The sequence below is a fragment of the Eulemur rufifrons genome, chromosome 2, assembly GCF_041146395.1.
Source record: "Eulemur rufifrons isolate Redbay chromosome 2, OSU_ERuf_1, whole genome shotgun sequence".
NCBI classification, from domain to species: Eukaryota; Metazoa; Chordata; class Mammalia; order Primates; family Lemuridae; genus Eulemur; species Eulemur rufifrons.
The window spans coordinates 38,954,427-38,967,274 of NC_090984.1; the positions used below are offsets into that span (position 1 = coordinate 38,954,427).

A 12,848-nucleotide genomic window follows, 5' to 3' on the forward strand; every position below is an offset into this window, starting at 1 on the left:
GAGAGGGAAGAATGAGAGTGCAGGAAATGACAGGAAGATAGTGATCTGGAGACAGAAAGGGAGGCGCAGAGCGTGTGTGAGAGTGTGTAGGAGGGCGGTGCAGAGGGCCCGGCGGGCAAAGTGGGCAATGCCGAGTGTTGGGGCAGCTGAGTGGCACCGTTGGAGCTTAGGCTGAAGTCGGATTCTGACCAGGATGGAAATCCCGTGTAGTTGGAAATGGGCTCATGGACCACGGAAGTCAGAGGTGTTATAACTTTGATAGAATTTCATCAAATTCCATCTAATCTCATCATTCCTTTGATGAGTGTCAGATTGTATGTTTCTGCTCAACCTTTCCTTAATGTGTAATCACTACTGCTCTCTGTGTTAGGAAAGAGCATGATTTCCGAACTTAAATTGGCAGCTATAAAAAAAAATTCAGGAAGGGCTTACCTAACAGAAGAGAGAATAAGAAGAAAGATTTGAAATGAACTTGCCTTTTTCCTGTCAACCAACACTATTCTTAAGCAAAACCTGAGGGCATATAAATGTGAAAGGTTATTTCAAATGACTAGACATTTATTTTAAACACGATTCTCTTTTAGCGGTGTTGGTGAAAATGGTAAAGTACATCCTTAAACCATTGTGAGGTATCTGTGAATGTGCCGTGCATCAGGTGCAAGGAATTAAATTCTCAGGGAATGGCTTTGGAAACTTTCTTCTTTAATTATAGATTAAAGCAGACCTTGGCGGTGTCCTTTTGGATCAATACAAAATACAGCAAGTAAATCAATACTACTACATAGCATAGTGTAGAAATTCTTAAAATGAAAATTACAAATTGTCTTAAAGCAAAAAAGTGATTTTTAGTTGATGATGAATCCATTTTGACCTAATCAAAAATTGTGCTATATAGATGGGTTTTTCCTAGATTTCTTGTTTGTTCACCAGGACGTGCTCATTTTTCTCTTTGTTAAAATGGCCCAGGATTAGATGTCGGTATCTAGTTCTTCCATTAATTCATGGGAAAATTGTTTTAATTTCCTACACCACAGTTTCGTTACATTTAAGAGAGTTGGGTTAGGTGATTTCAAAGAGCCCCAGTTTCTTAAACGTGTTATGATCCTCTCATAAGAAGGATCTTTGTAATTTACTGAGTTCAAAGAGTTTGAGGAAATATTAGCATATGTGAATGCATCGAGATGAGAGGAGGGAAATTTGGTAAAAAAACAAACAAACCAGTAAAAGCATTTACTTGTCTAGAGCAGAGAAGAAAAGCTGGAATAGAAGGAAATATCAACTCAATCAGTGGAGACATTGGCCTCTTCCATGTATATTGAATTTCATACTTTGCACAGAAGTTTCTCGTGCATTCTTGTGTTTGAGATTCTTGATAAGGAGTTCCAGTTTGAGAGGCAATTGGAAGCATTGTAGGTTTCTGAGGAGGACAATGTGTTTGAAAGGATGCTTGGACAACTTAGTGACTTCTTAAGGTAATATTTGCAAAGCATTTATTAATAGAACAGTGCCTGGCATTTCTCAAATGTTTGTGAAATAAAGCAAAATGGACACTTTGGTAGGAAGAGGGGAAGGCTCGTCAGGAAGCCACTGCCAACATCATCTTTGTGCTGGGAGAGAAAGCAAATGAGACTTGTTTTCTGAAGGTGCCAAAGGCACCTGTATTTCTTAGTTCTTCTGTTCAGGCTCTTCTAGTTTCCTCTCTTTTAAAATTTTTATTGAGAGATCATACTTTTTTTTTCTTTCTAAGCATGGTGTCAACTGTCTGGAGCTGAGCTATCTGGCTATTTTTTTCTTTCCTGAATTTCTTTTAAAATATGATACAAGAACTATAGAATATAAAGAACAGTAGCTGAGAGTCCAGAGCTGGGTAAACTTTTAGTTTCAAATAAAGCAATGAATTTTGAACAGTTTTGCTGAAAAATATGTATAGTTTGCAGAAAGGTTAGATAATGGGACATGGGGCCATGAGTTAGGAACCCTTGTTTTAGTCCTTGTTTTGCCATCAAATGCCTTGGTATGCACTTGGGCAAATCATGTGATTTTCTGAGCCTAGGTAAAGTCATTTGTAAGGAAGGAATGATATATTATGGAACTGTGAGCCATGCCCAAAATAGTACTTGGCATAGACCAAACACTTGAAAAATATTTCTTAAATGAATAAATGGGCTCTAAACTAGATAATATAGTAGATATGTGTACCACTTTATAAATAAATCTATTCTTACTGTGACAAATTGCCTAGAACTTACAAATACCTGAGCCTTCTATAGTAAAATAGCATTCTAGATTTCCACCATTTCATTCTACTCCCCGCCACAGCCTGATTTCAGGATAGTATGAGATGTCAGCTTCTGTGAAAAGTTGCCACGTGCCATAGGCAAGGTGATGGTCACCGAAGTGTTTTGCTAGGATCAAGAGGAGGAAATTGGTTTTGGGGGAAAGAAAAGGAGAAAGTGGTTAGCAGGTGACATTGTAGAAAAGACTCGAGGTTACTGAGTTTGCTGTTTTTATACATTTTCTTATAAGAAAAGCATTCTAGGTAGAGGGAGAAGCCAGTGTGAAGACCTTGAGGGTGGAGCATGCCTGGCGTGTTTGAGGTAGAGTGAGGAAACCACAGTGACTGCAACAGAGCTACTGAGAGGGAGAATAGTAAGTAATGAGGACAGAGACGTAAAAGGAAGAGGCATAGATCATGGGGAGTCTTTTAAGGATTTGTAAGGATTCTGGCTTTTAATCTAACCCATTTGGGGAGAAACATGACTTGACTTGGATTTCAAAAGGATCTCTGCAGCTTCTGTGTTGTACATAGACAGTGGGAAAGAAGGACGGAATCAGGGATTCCAGTAAGGTGTTATTGCAAAATCCAAGCAAGAGATGATGATGGTTTGAAAGGCATTAGCAGTGGAGGTGGTATTTTGAGGATGGAGTCAACAGGATTTGCTGATAGATTTGATGTGGAGTGTGAGAAAGTGAAGTGACAAGGATGACATCAGAGCATTTGACCTGAGCAACTGAGATGGGAAAAGTTGAGGATGAAGCAGGTTTTGTTGCGGAATAGCAGGAGTTCACTTTTGGACCTACCAAATTTGAGATGTCTTTTAGATATGTGGTAAGCAGAGTTCCAAAAATGTCCTGCTCTCCCAGATTTCCTGACCTAACCCTGGGACTATAAATATAATGAGTTATCTTGCCTGTGAATGTATTATGTTATGTGGCAAAGGGATTTCACAAATGTAATTAAGGTTACTAATCAGTTAATCTTAAAGTAGGGAGATTCATTTGAGTGCCATTGGCAGAAAGATGGTATACAAAACCTGCATAACTTTGATGATCACCAAATAAATGAGTGAGAATGGGATAAGGATTTTGACCAAAGAGTGAGCCCTGGGGCCCTCCAATATTAACAGGTCAAGAAGAAAAGGAGAAGCCAGGAAAGGATATTAAGAAAGAAGGAGCAGTGTGGTAGGAGGAGAATCAAGAGATTATGGTAGTCTGGAAGTCACGTAAAGAAAGTATCAAGAAAGAAAGAGGGAAGAATTATGTCAAATGCTGATAAGTCAAGTAAGATGAAGTGTAAGAATTGACAGACACAGCAACACAGAGGTTTTGGTGACCAACTCGAGCAGTTATGGTGGAGTGATATACACAAAGAAGATCTGATTTGAGTGGGTGTAAGAGAAAGTGGAAGGAGAAGAATTAGAGACATAAATTATAGAGCACTTTTGAGTTTTACTGCAAAGAGGTGCAAAGAAATTGGGTTATCACCTGGTGTAAAAAGTCAGTCAACATAGAGCTTTTCTTTTTTTTTTTTTTTAAGATGGGAGAAATAATACCATGTTTGTGTTCTGATTGGAAAGATTCGGTAGAGATGGAAAAATTGACGAGGGGGAAATTTCTGGAGGAGTCCTTGAATAGGCTGAGGGAGTGAGATTTAGCGTGAAATCTGAGGGATTAACTTTAGGCAGGATTGTGTTCACCTCTCTTAATAGGTGGGAAGGTAGAGAAGGTTGGTTGGGGTCTGAATTTTTCAGTAAACAGTAATGACGAGGTCCAGCATGTGACCATGGGAGTCAGTGGCTTAAGTAGGATGAAGGACAAGATTATAGGGAACATTATAAGAAACTGAGAAATGTATTTGCTGGGATATTGGAAGGATCATTTATGTGTGTATTGAAACTGCCAAAAACTAAAACAGGAGTAGTATTAGAATAATAGTGAACCAAAAGCTAAAATCAATGAGAAATGAGGTGGAGTTGGCTGGGGGGTTACTGGGGGACAGTAAGAATGAAGGGAAGTATGTGATATCATCTGATGGCTTGATATTCAATTCTGGAGATTTCTAGGTAAGAGGGAGGGAGAATAACAGTGGCAATGAAGAGCCCAGAGGGCATCTACTGTATACCTCAGTCTAGTGGTTTGATGGCTGTGGGAGAAAAATCAGGCTCCACCAGGAGGGTTTCAGGGAAGTAGTATTCTAGATTTCAATTGGAACAAAATAGCAAGGGAACCCTCAGAGAGGTAGCGGTAGAAATAAAGGGGGCTTTGCTAATGACTGACTGAATTCTAGACAGCACAGTAGATTGGTTGCAGGAGTTGGAGAGGGGTGGAAACGGGGAAGGAATAGGGAGTATATAGAGCCCTAATGAAGATTAAAGTGAAGGCAATGAGGAGTGGTCTTGGAATCTCAGGCTTCTTATGGTGACTGATACAGTCAGGGATAAAGGGCTTCATGAGATTAGTGCTGGAGGATTCAAGCAGATAGCAGCAGTAAGGCCCTGAGTGTTTGAGAGTAGGGAGTGCAATTTTTAACATATTTTTGTTTATATTCGTATACCCTGCAGCCAAGTCAAACATCGTCTTGTTTATTATAAATAAACAACCTTTCCTTGCACAATAAGACCACGTTGGAAATGCCAACTCCCCAATGGCCTGTCACCAGCTGTTTAACTCCCCAGCAAAATGTCAAATACTTGGCCTGTTTCTACTTAGGAAAAAGCAGGGGAGCAGAGTTACCTCTTAAGCCATTAATCCCTCAGCCAGGTTATCATTGCCTCCCAGGGTTAGGCAAGAGATGGAGGGAGAAAACAGGTCCTGTGGATGTGAGTGACACGCCACTTTCTAGAAGGGAGGGGATCCATCTCCAGGCTGTGACACCCAGGTGGGTGAGAGGATGCCACAATGCCCAGATGGATACGTTTCTAATTTACTGGGAAACCTTCCAATTTGAACACTTTCTGTTACCTCCATGAGAGACCTTGTAACAAAAGCTGAATGTGGAAAATTTCCTTGATTCTAAACACTCACAAAAATGTTGATAGACGTACCAAATATTATATCTACAAAGGGCCTTGATGATCACTGGAGATCACCTAGTTTCAGTTTCCAAAGTTTTATAATTTGCAGGGCAATCTTTATTATATTGTATTTTATTTTCTATAAATAGGAAGCACATATATGTAAAACAGACAGAAATAAAAACATATTAAGTGGTTTTTGAGATGCTTCTGAATTCCTACTCTTTGGTCTTTACTACTTTATGTGGGCTCCTGAGCACCTCTGTGTAAACTTAGTGGGGCTGTGTAACACATGGTTTTGGCAACCATTGATCCAAATGCTTTGTCTTGGTTTGGGTTCTCTCCAAAAGCAGATACTGTAACAAAGATTTGAGTTGTTTTGATGGTAATCCCAGGGAACACTAGTAGGAAAATGGGGAATGAGATAAAAAAGGGAAAGAAGCCAATCCTGAGTAATTTGTCACTGTGGGCAACTGGGAAGACAGTGTAGAACATGCCTTAGATGTACCCCACCTGAACGGAGAGGAAACTGAGATATTTGTCCACTAACCACCATGTGACATTGATTGAGAACTGCTCTAGGGTGTTAACTCCTTAGCACTTCTTGCCCATTCTGTGTGCAGCAGAATTCACCTCTGTGGCCAGGTAAAGCCTTCAGGTAGAGTCTTGGTGCTTGCAGTAAGAAACCATAGACATGTGCCCAAATGGTAAGTCTGAAACCTAGGTGTGCACTGAATGGCACTCAACTGAGATGGTGGAGACTGTCGTGGAGTAGGTCTCTGGGGGGAACATCAGGATTTAAATTTTGAACCTTTTGAGTTTAAGATGTTAAGCAGATACCAACTGGACACATTGAGTAGGAAGCTATGAGGCTGGCAATTGGAAGAGATGTCTAGGCTAGAGTGTAAAGTTGAGAAAAGTTGGCATATAGATGGAATTTAAGGCCATCGGATTGCATAAAATTTCCAACGAGCATGGGTAAATAAAGAAGAGTTCTGAGGGCACTACAAAACTAAGAGGACTGAGATAAGAGAAACCTATGAGGAAACCAAGAAGGTGGAACTTGTGAGGCAGGAGGAAATCTAGAAGAGTGTGGTGTTCTGGAAGTAAAGGGAAGAAAGTACACCAAGGAAGACGAGTGATCAACACTGTAAAATACTAATGATACATCAAAGAGATGAAGACAGATGACACTGGAATTAGCATCATGGAAGTCATCTGTAAACTTCACCAGACAAGTTTTGATGGGGTCATGTGGACAGACATCTTATTTAAGTGGACCTAACTGAAAATAGGAAGAATAATTTATGAAAACAAGTATAGACAACTCTTTTGGGAAGCTGTGCTGCAAAAGAGTGGAGATAACTGGGCATGAGATATTAGGGGAAGTGGGTTCAAAAGAGAGTTTGATTTTTAAAGACAGGAGAAATGAGACACATTTCTGATGGGAAAGAACCACTGGAGTGGGAGAACTGGTGTGAGAGAAAATGGTAAAAACTGCTGGAATGATGTCTGCAACTAGGCTTGAGAGGGTAGCATTGGCTTTTAAGATAGGATCATACATAGTTGAACTTTGGAACATGCAGGAAGGCACACTGTGTGCATGCAGATGGGTTAAATACTGGGGTTTTTCTTAATGAAATAGACATCAGGGTCACTGGTTGAGAATGAGGATTGGGGTGTAGGATTTGGAGGTTGAGAAGAGAAGAGTGGATATGAAGTAATCATATAGGTTTATAAGAGTGAATACACTAAGAAAATAAAGTATGGTTGTTGGGCAGCATTAAGAGCCTGGTTGAAATTCATTCTATGGATTTTAAAGTTAAGTCCAGTTGCCATGGATTGTATATTTTTCTCCAGTTCCATTCAGCTGCACAGGGGCAGAGATGGTATAGGTACAAAGTTGGATTTATTTAGTATTATGGTTTTACCACATCAAATATGTTGAAGTAAGAGATGGGTAAGGGAGATGAAGAAATATAAAATGGAACAAATTGATTATATTATTTACTGTAGAATAATCTGGGTAAAGAGGGAGGAGGAATGATAGCAATTTATGAGAGAGAATGAAAAGTTGATGAGACCAATGAATTGAAGGTCTTGTTGGGATCTTAGTGTTGATGCAGTCTGGGTACCAGAGGGTGTAAGCTGGAAATGTGGATGGTGGTTAGACAGTGGGATGCATGAAAATGAAGTTATGGAGGGGTTGCAGTTATTGGTAATGACAAGGTCATTGTGGACATGGCCATTGGAATGAGTGGCTGAGATAAGGGGAAGACAAAGTCATTGGAGGAGAGGAGATCTAGGGTGTTGGAGTCATCTATGTGTATAGTGAAATTGCCATGAATTTGAACTGGAACACTGGTGTACAGAAAAGAGAGTAGAATAAAATATATCCATAGATGGGTAATATCTGAGTGGTATGTTATGCTTGTTTTAAATTTATTTTTTACACTTCATGTATTATTTTTATAATCAGAAGTAAATGATTAGAAAGGATAAGTTGTATCAGTCAGGGTTCAGTCAGGAAATCAGGAATTTTGTATAATTTTAAGCAGAGACTTTGGTGTTTACAAACCACTGTCAAGCCTGGAAGACTGAAAGTCAGGGGATCAGCTATCAGTTTTCAATTTTGCCACACTCCTGTGGTCCAGAGTCAGAGTGCTGTCACCTGAGGGTCAGGAATCTGCAGGAAATTGCTGCTGACTTCACAGTTTCTTCACATCCCGAGCTGAGTGAATGGCAGGAGAATGCAGAGGCTGTTGAAAAATTCATTTGTGCAAAGCCTATGTAACTAGTGCCACTGCCGGAGGAAGAAAATGGCTTCTCTTTTCTCTTTTCCTCCTTTCAAATCTTACATGAATGTATCTCACTAATGACATAAATCACGTCCAACCCTCTGCAGGCCAGGAAATCTGGGAACTGTAGTTCTAGGCATCTGGCCCTGTGATACAAGAGGGAGCATAGAAGAGGAAGGGAAATGAATGCTGATTGTAGAACAAAACAAAAGAGACTGAAAATGTCTAGCAAACATTGCTTCAGAGTCAAATGCTCTGCATGGCTTGGTTTGTACCACCTCCTCTTAAGCTTGGGACCATGACTTCTTTCTCCTTTTCCTCTTCCTTTTCCTTTCCTTCTTTTCTTCTTTTAGGGGTACAAGTGGTTTTTTGATATACAGATGAATTGTATAGTGGTGAAGTCAGGGCTTTAGTGTACCCGTCACCTGAATAGGATATATTGTATTTGATAAGTAATTTTTGATTCCTTACCCCCTTCCCAGCCTACCCCTTCTGAGTCTCTAAAGTCTATTATATCACTCTGTATGGCCATGTTAACCCATCGCTTAGCTCCCACTTATAAGTGAGAACATGTGGTATTTGTTTTTCTGTTTCTGAGATACTTCACTTAGGATAATGGCTTCCAGTTCCATCCAAGTGGCTGGGAAAGATATTATTTCATTCTTTTTTATATGCTTTCTTATTTAAATTCTCCCTGTCCTGTGTTCTCCTAAGCCCAGGAGAGAAGACCCTTTTCTTTCTAGCACCCATTTTTGAGACTATAGGCTCTATCATCAATGAAGAGTTCTCTTAAAAACTGCACACATATGTGTGTGTGTTCAATGTTTTCCTCATTTATCAATATTCCCTAGACCTAGAAGGAGAAAAGGTAGGTGTTGGGTTTCACTGAGGACAATTACCAAGGTATCCAGATAGAGGAGTGGAGTAAAGGAAGGGAGCCAAGTTGGCTAGGGTAGTCAGGGCTTTGTGAGGAGGTGAGACTTGATCTAGTCTCCAGGACAGGAAAGGAGAGAAACACATCAACAAGAGGGTGGGAGACCAGAGTTCTAGCTTTGGCTCTGCCCTTAACTACATTTGTGACTCTGGTTGTCATCAGTGCTGTTCACACATATTGCTGCTCTCTTCCTTTTGGCGAGGTATCAGAATTGCACTTTTCTAGCCCTTGGAAGTTAGGTGTGGCCGTGTTACTTCCTTTGGCCAAGGAAATGTGAGTGGGAAGACATGTGTCACTTGTGGGTAGAAGTGTCAACTCTCTAGTGCCTGATGCCAGCTTTCCTTTTCCTTGCTGTAGTAATCCTGCAAGCATGTGTTAAGATGGAACCTCTGTCAGTCTGGGTCCCTAAGCGATTATGAAGAGATGTGTTGGGCATGTAGTGTGAGAAAGAAATAAATCTTTGCTATACAAAGCCACTGGGATTTTTAGAGTTCTTTTTAAGAGGGCATGATCCTGCCTATCTTTGGTATTAGAGTGACCTTGAGCCAGTCCCTTCATGTGTGGAAGCCCCAGTTTCCCATGGGTAAAATGAGAGATTTAGAATAAATAGATTGTTTTTAAGAATTTTTTTCCCAGCAGCAGATCTTAAAAAAAATCTACCAGGAAACATAAGGTGTAAATGGCTGCCAAGAGAGCTGGGGATCCTCTAAGTCAAAACATTGAGTAGAAGACCTCTGGTATTTCTTCCTTTTCTAGAACATTACAAGTTTCTTGAATGACCCAGTCTGACGATTTTAGTCTGCTTCGCCAATTTCTCTCTAATTGGAACAAATATGACTAGTATGAATTTTGGTAGCATGAACCAATTTTCCCCAGATTTCCACCCCTATGTTAGGTGAACATTGTGATTCTGGGTTATAGAATGGGTCTGATCTAAGTGACCTTTGGTTTCCCCTTGACATATTGTGACAAAGGCAGTTCAGATGACCTAATTTCTCTTTGCAGGAAACCACACATGCCACTGGCAAATGATGCTGAGCATCATTGCTGAATTCAATTACTAATGCCAGTATGGGCTGTAGTGACCTCTGCAGGGAAGAGACTGGAAAGTCTTATCAGTGAGCATGATGACGTTTCATAAGCTGGGGAAAGAGGTAGACACAGTGTAGCCTTTGGAGCTACCAACGGTTTGATGGGGAGAGATGGACAATGAATTAAGAACTTTTTCTAAAAGAAGGGTTCTATGTGACTTTTGAAATCTCTATCCTTCTCTCCTGTCTTGCAGTGGACACAGTGATCACTGGATTCAGACAGACCTGGATTTGAATCCCAACTCATCTACTAGTTGACCCTGGGCATGTACCCTAATAACTCTGTGCCTAAGTTTCTTCAATTGTAAAATGGGATGATAACTACCTGGCTAGGTGGTTGTGAGCATTAAATGAGAGGAGCTCTGTACAACACTTGGCTCATACTTTATTCTCACTTGCATATGCCTGATCTCCTGTTCTCTTTATTTTCCATCTATTTGGCAATTCCTATGATGTATCTTTCATGTTTAACATATCGGGTGTATTTCCAGAAGTGTTAAATGTTTACTTATTTGAAGTTCTATGGGTATAACTTCACAGTCTTAGGTGCATCAGAGGATAGCACAGTGCCCTGGTAGAAATTTTCTGATGTTTCTTTCACTTTGTGAATATTGGTGAGAAAAGATTTGGACAGTCTGTAGATTTGCTGTTGTTGGCATGGATACACACTTTTCTCCTGGCCTGGCCTCTGCTGATCTTATGGGCCCCTGTTCTCTAACAGTATTCTTTCCTACTGATATAAGACACTCACTCCCCTTCCTGGCCAACCACATGGAGCCTTAAAGATTTTCCAGCCTCATGAGCTCTTTTCCAATGCTTGTGTCCTAGTAATATCAGGTCAGATTAGGGACTTGCTGCTTGAGGTGAATCTTTTCAATTTATGGGTCAACTTTATGTGTTTGGTGGTAGGAGGTGGGAAGAAATAACAAGAACTTGTTATTCCTGAGAGATTACCTATGCCCTTTTTAAAAAAAATTGTGGCAAAAAATATACGGCATAAAATTTACTGTCTTAACCATTTGTAGGTATATAGTTCAGTAGCAAGTATATTCACATTGTTGTGCAACAGATCTCCAGAAGTTTTTCATCTTGAAAAACTGAAATTCTATGCCTATTAAACAACAACTTCCCATTTTCCCTTCCCCCACCCCTGGCACATGTTTCTGTGAATTTGACTGCTTTAGACACCTCATATAAGTAGAATCATACGATATTTGTTTTTTTTTCTGACTGATTTATTTCATTTAGCATAATGTCCTCAAGGTTCAATCATGTAGCATGTGACTTTTTTTTTTTTAAGGATGAATAATATTCTATTGTATGTATATACCATATTTTGTTTATCTGTTCATCTGTTGATGGATATTTTGATTGCTTCCATCTCTTGGCTATTGTGGATAGCGTTGCTATGAACACGGGTGTGCTAATATGTCTTTGAAATCCTGCTTTCAATTTTTCGGGATATATGCCCAGAAGTGGAATTGCTGGATCATATGGTAGTTGGTAGTTCTATGTTTAATTTTTTGAGGAGCCTGTACTTTATTTTCTGTAATGGCTGCACCATTTTGTATTCCCACCAACAGTACACAAGAGTTCCAATTTCTCCACATCCTTATCAATGCTTGTTATCTTTTTTTTTTTTAAATGAGAACCACTCAAACTGAATTCTCTCTCTCTTACTCTCCTGAAGAAAGATAAGAATGATCATAAATGGCAATTTGGGGTTATAGTGAAGCAACACTAAGAGCCAGCTTCACGCTTAGGAGAGAATTCTGTGCTTCCTTCTTGTGGTTTCTGGTGCTCTATACATTCAAAGAAACTTCTTTAGTAACAAACTATAGAAACAATCCCTGGAAGTATAGTCTCTGTTATCTTTTTTTTTAAGGGCAGCCATCCTCAAGGGTGTGAGGTGATATCTCATTGTGGTTCTGACTTGCATTTCTCTAATGATTAGTGATGTTGAGCATCTTTTCATATGTTTTTTGGCTATCTGCATGGCCATCTTGGGACAGAAGTCTATTCAAGTCCTGTGCCCATTTTTTAATCAAGTTATTTGTCTTTTTGTTGTTGAGTTGTAGGCATTCTTTTTATCTTTTGGATATTTATCATTCAATGTATTTTGCAAATATTTTTTCTCATTCTATATGTTTTTTCACTGTGTCATGTCCTTTGATCTGTATATGCCTGTCTTTTGAAGATTAACTTCTGTGCTTAGCATCAGAAAATCTTCTCAGACTAGGGCTTATTACCTACCTCTGGTATAGTACCCACTACATTTAACTATTAATTAAGATCTCTAAAGGCAGGGACTGTATACTATCCAACTTGGTATTCCTAGTACCTAATTCAATAAATGTTTGAAATGAAAATGAAATTAAGTTAGTCTCCTTCTTACCTCTCATTTATAGACTCAGCCTTCCTTCAACCAAAGTCAACTCCCTTTTCAAGGCTATCAGAGCATTCCAGTTCAGTAGTTACGCCTTGAGCGAGAAGGTCCAGCAAGGACTGTTAGGAATAGGAGGTGGTCACCAGCCTGTTCCACTGGTGAAAGAGTTTCTAAAGTTTGCAGATTTTGGTGATCTGACTTCAGTTCTCTGTGTCGAATAGGGAGGTCATAATTGAGATGACTTTCTCTAAGAATGGCTATACTAGCAAGAGAAGTCTACAAACTCTTGGTTGACTATCATTGAGGTTCACTCATGTTTGTGATATCTACAGCACCTAGCATAGA

At 39.7% G+C, this 12,848-nt stretch overlaps 1 non-coding gene across 1 annotated transcript; it reads right to left on the reverse strand.

Moving 5' to 3' along the window:
* Positions 1–11,767: 11,767 nt before the first annotated feature.
* LOC138380958 (small nucleolar RNA U3) lies at positions 11,768–11,983 on the reverse strand. Its single transcript, XR_011232924.1, has one exon. It is a non-coding gene; the product is annotated as a small nucleolar RNA U3 (small nucleolar RNA).
* Positions 11,984–12,848: the final 865 nt, after the last annotated feature.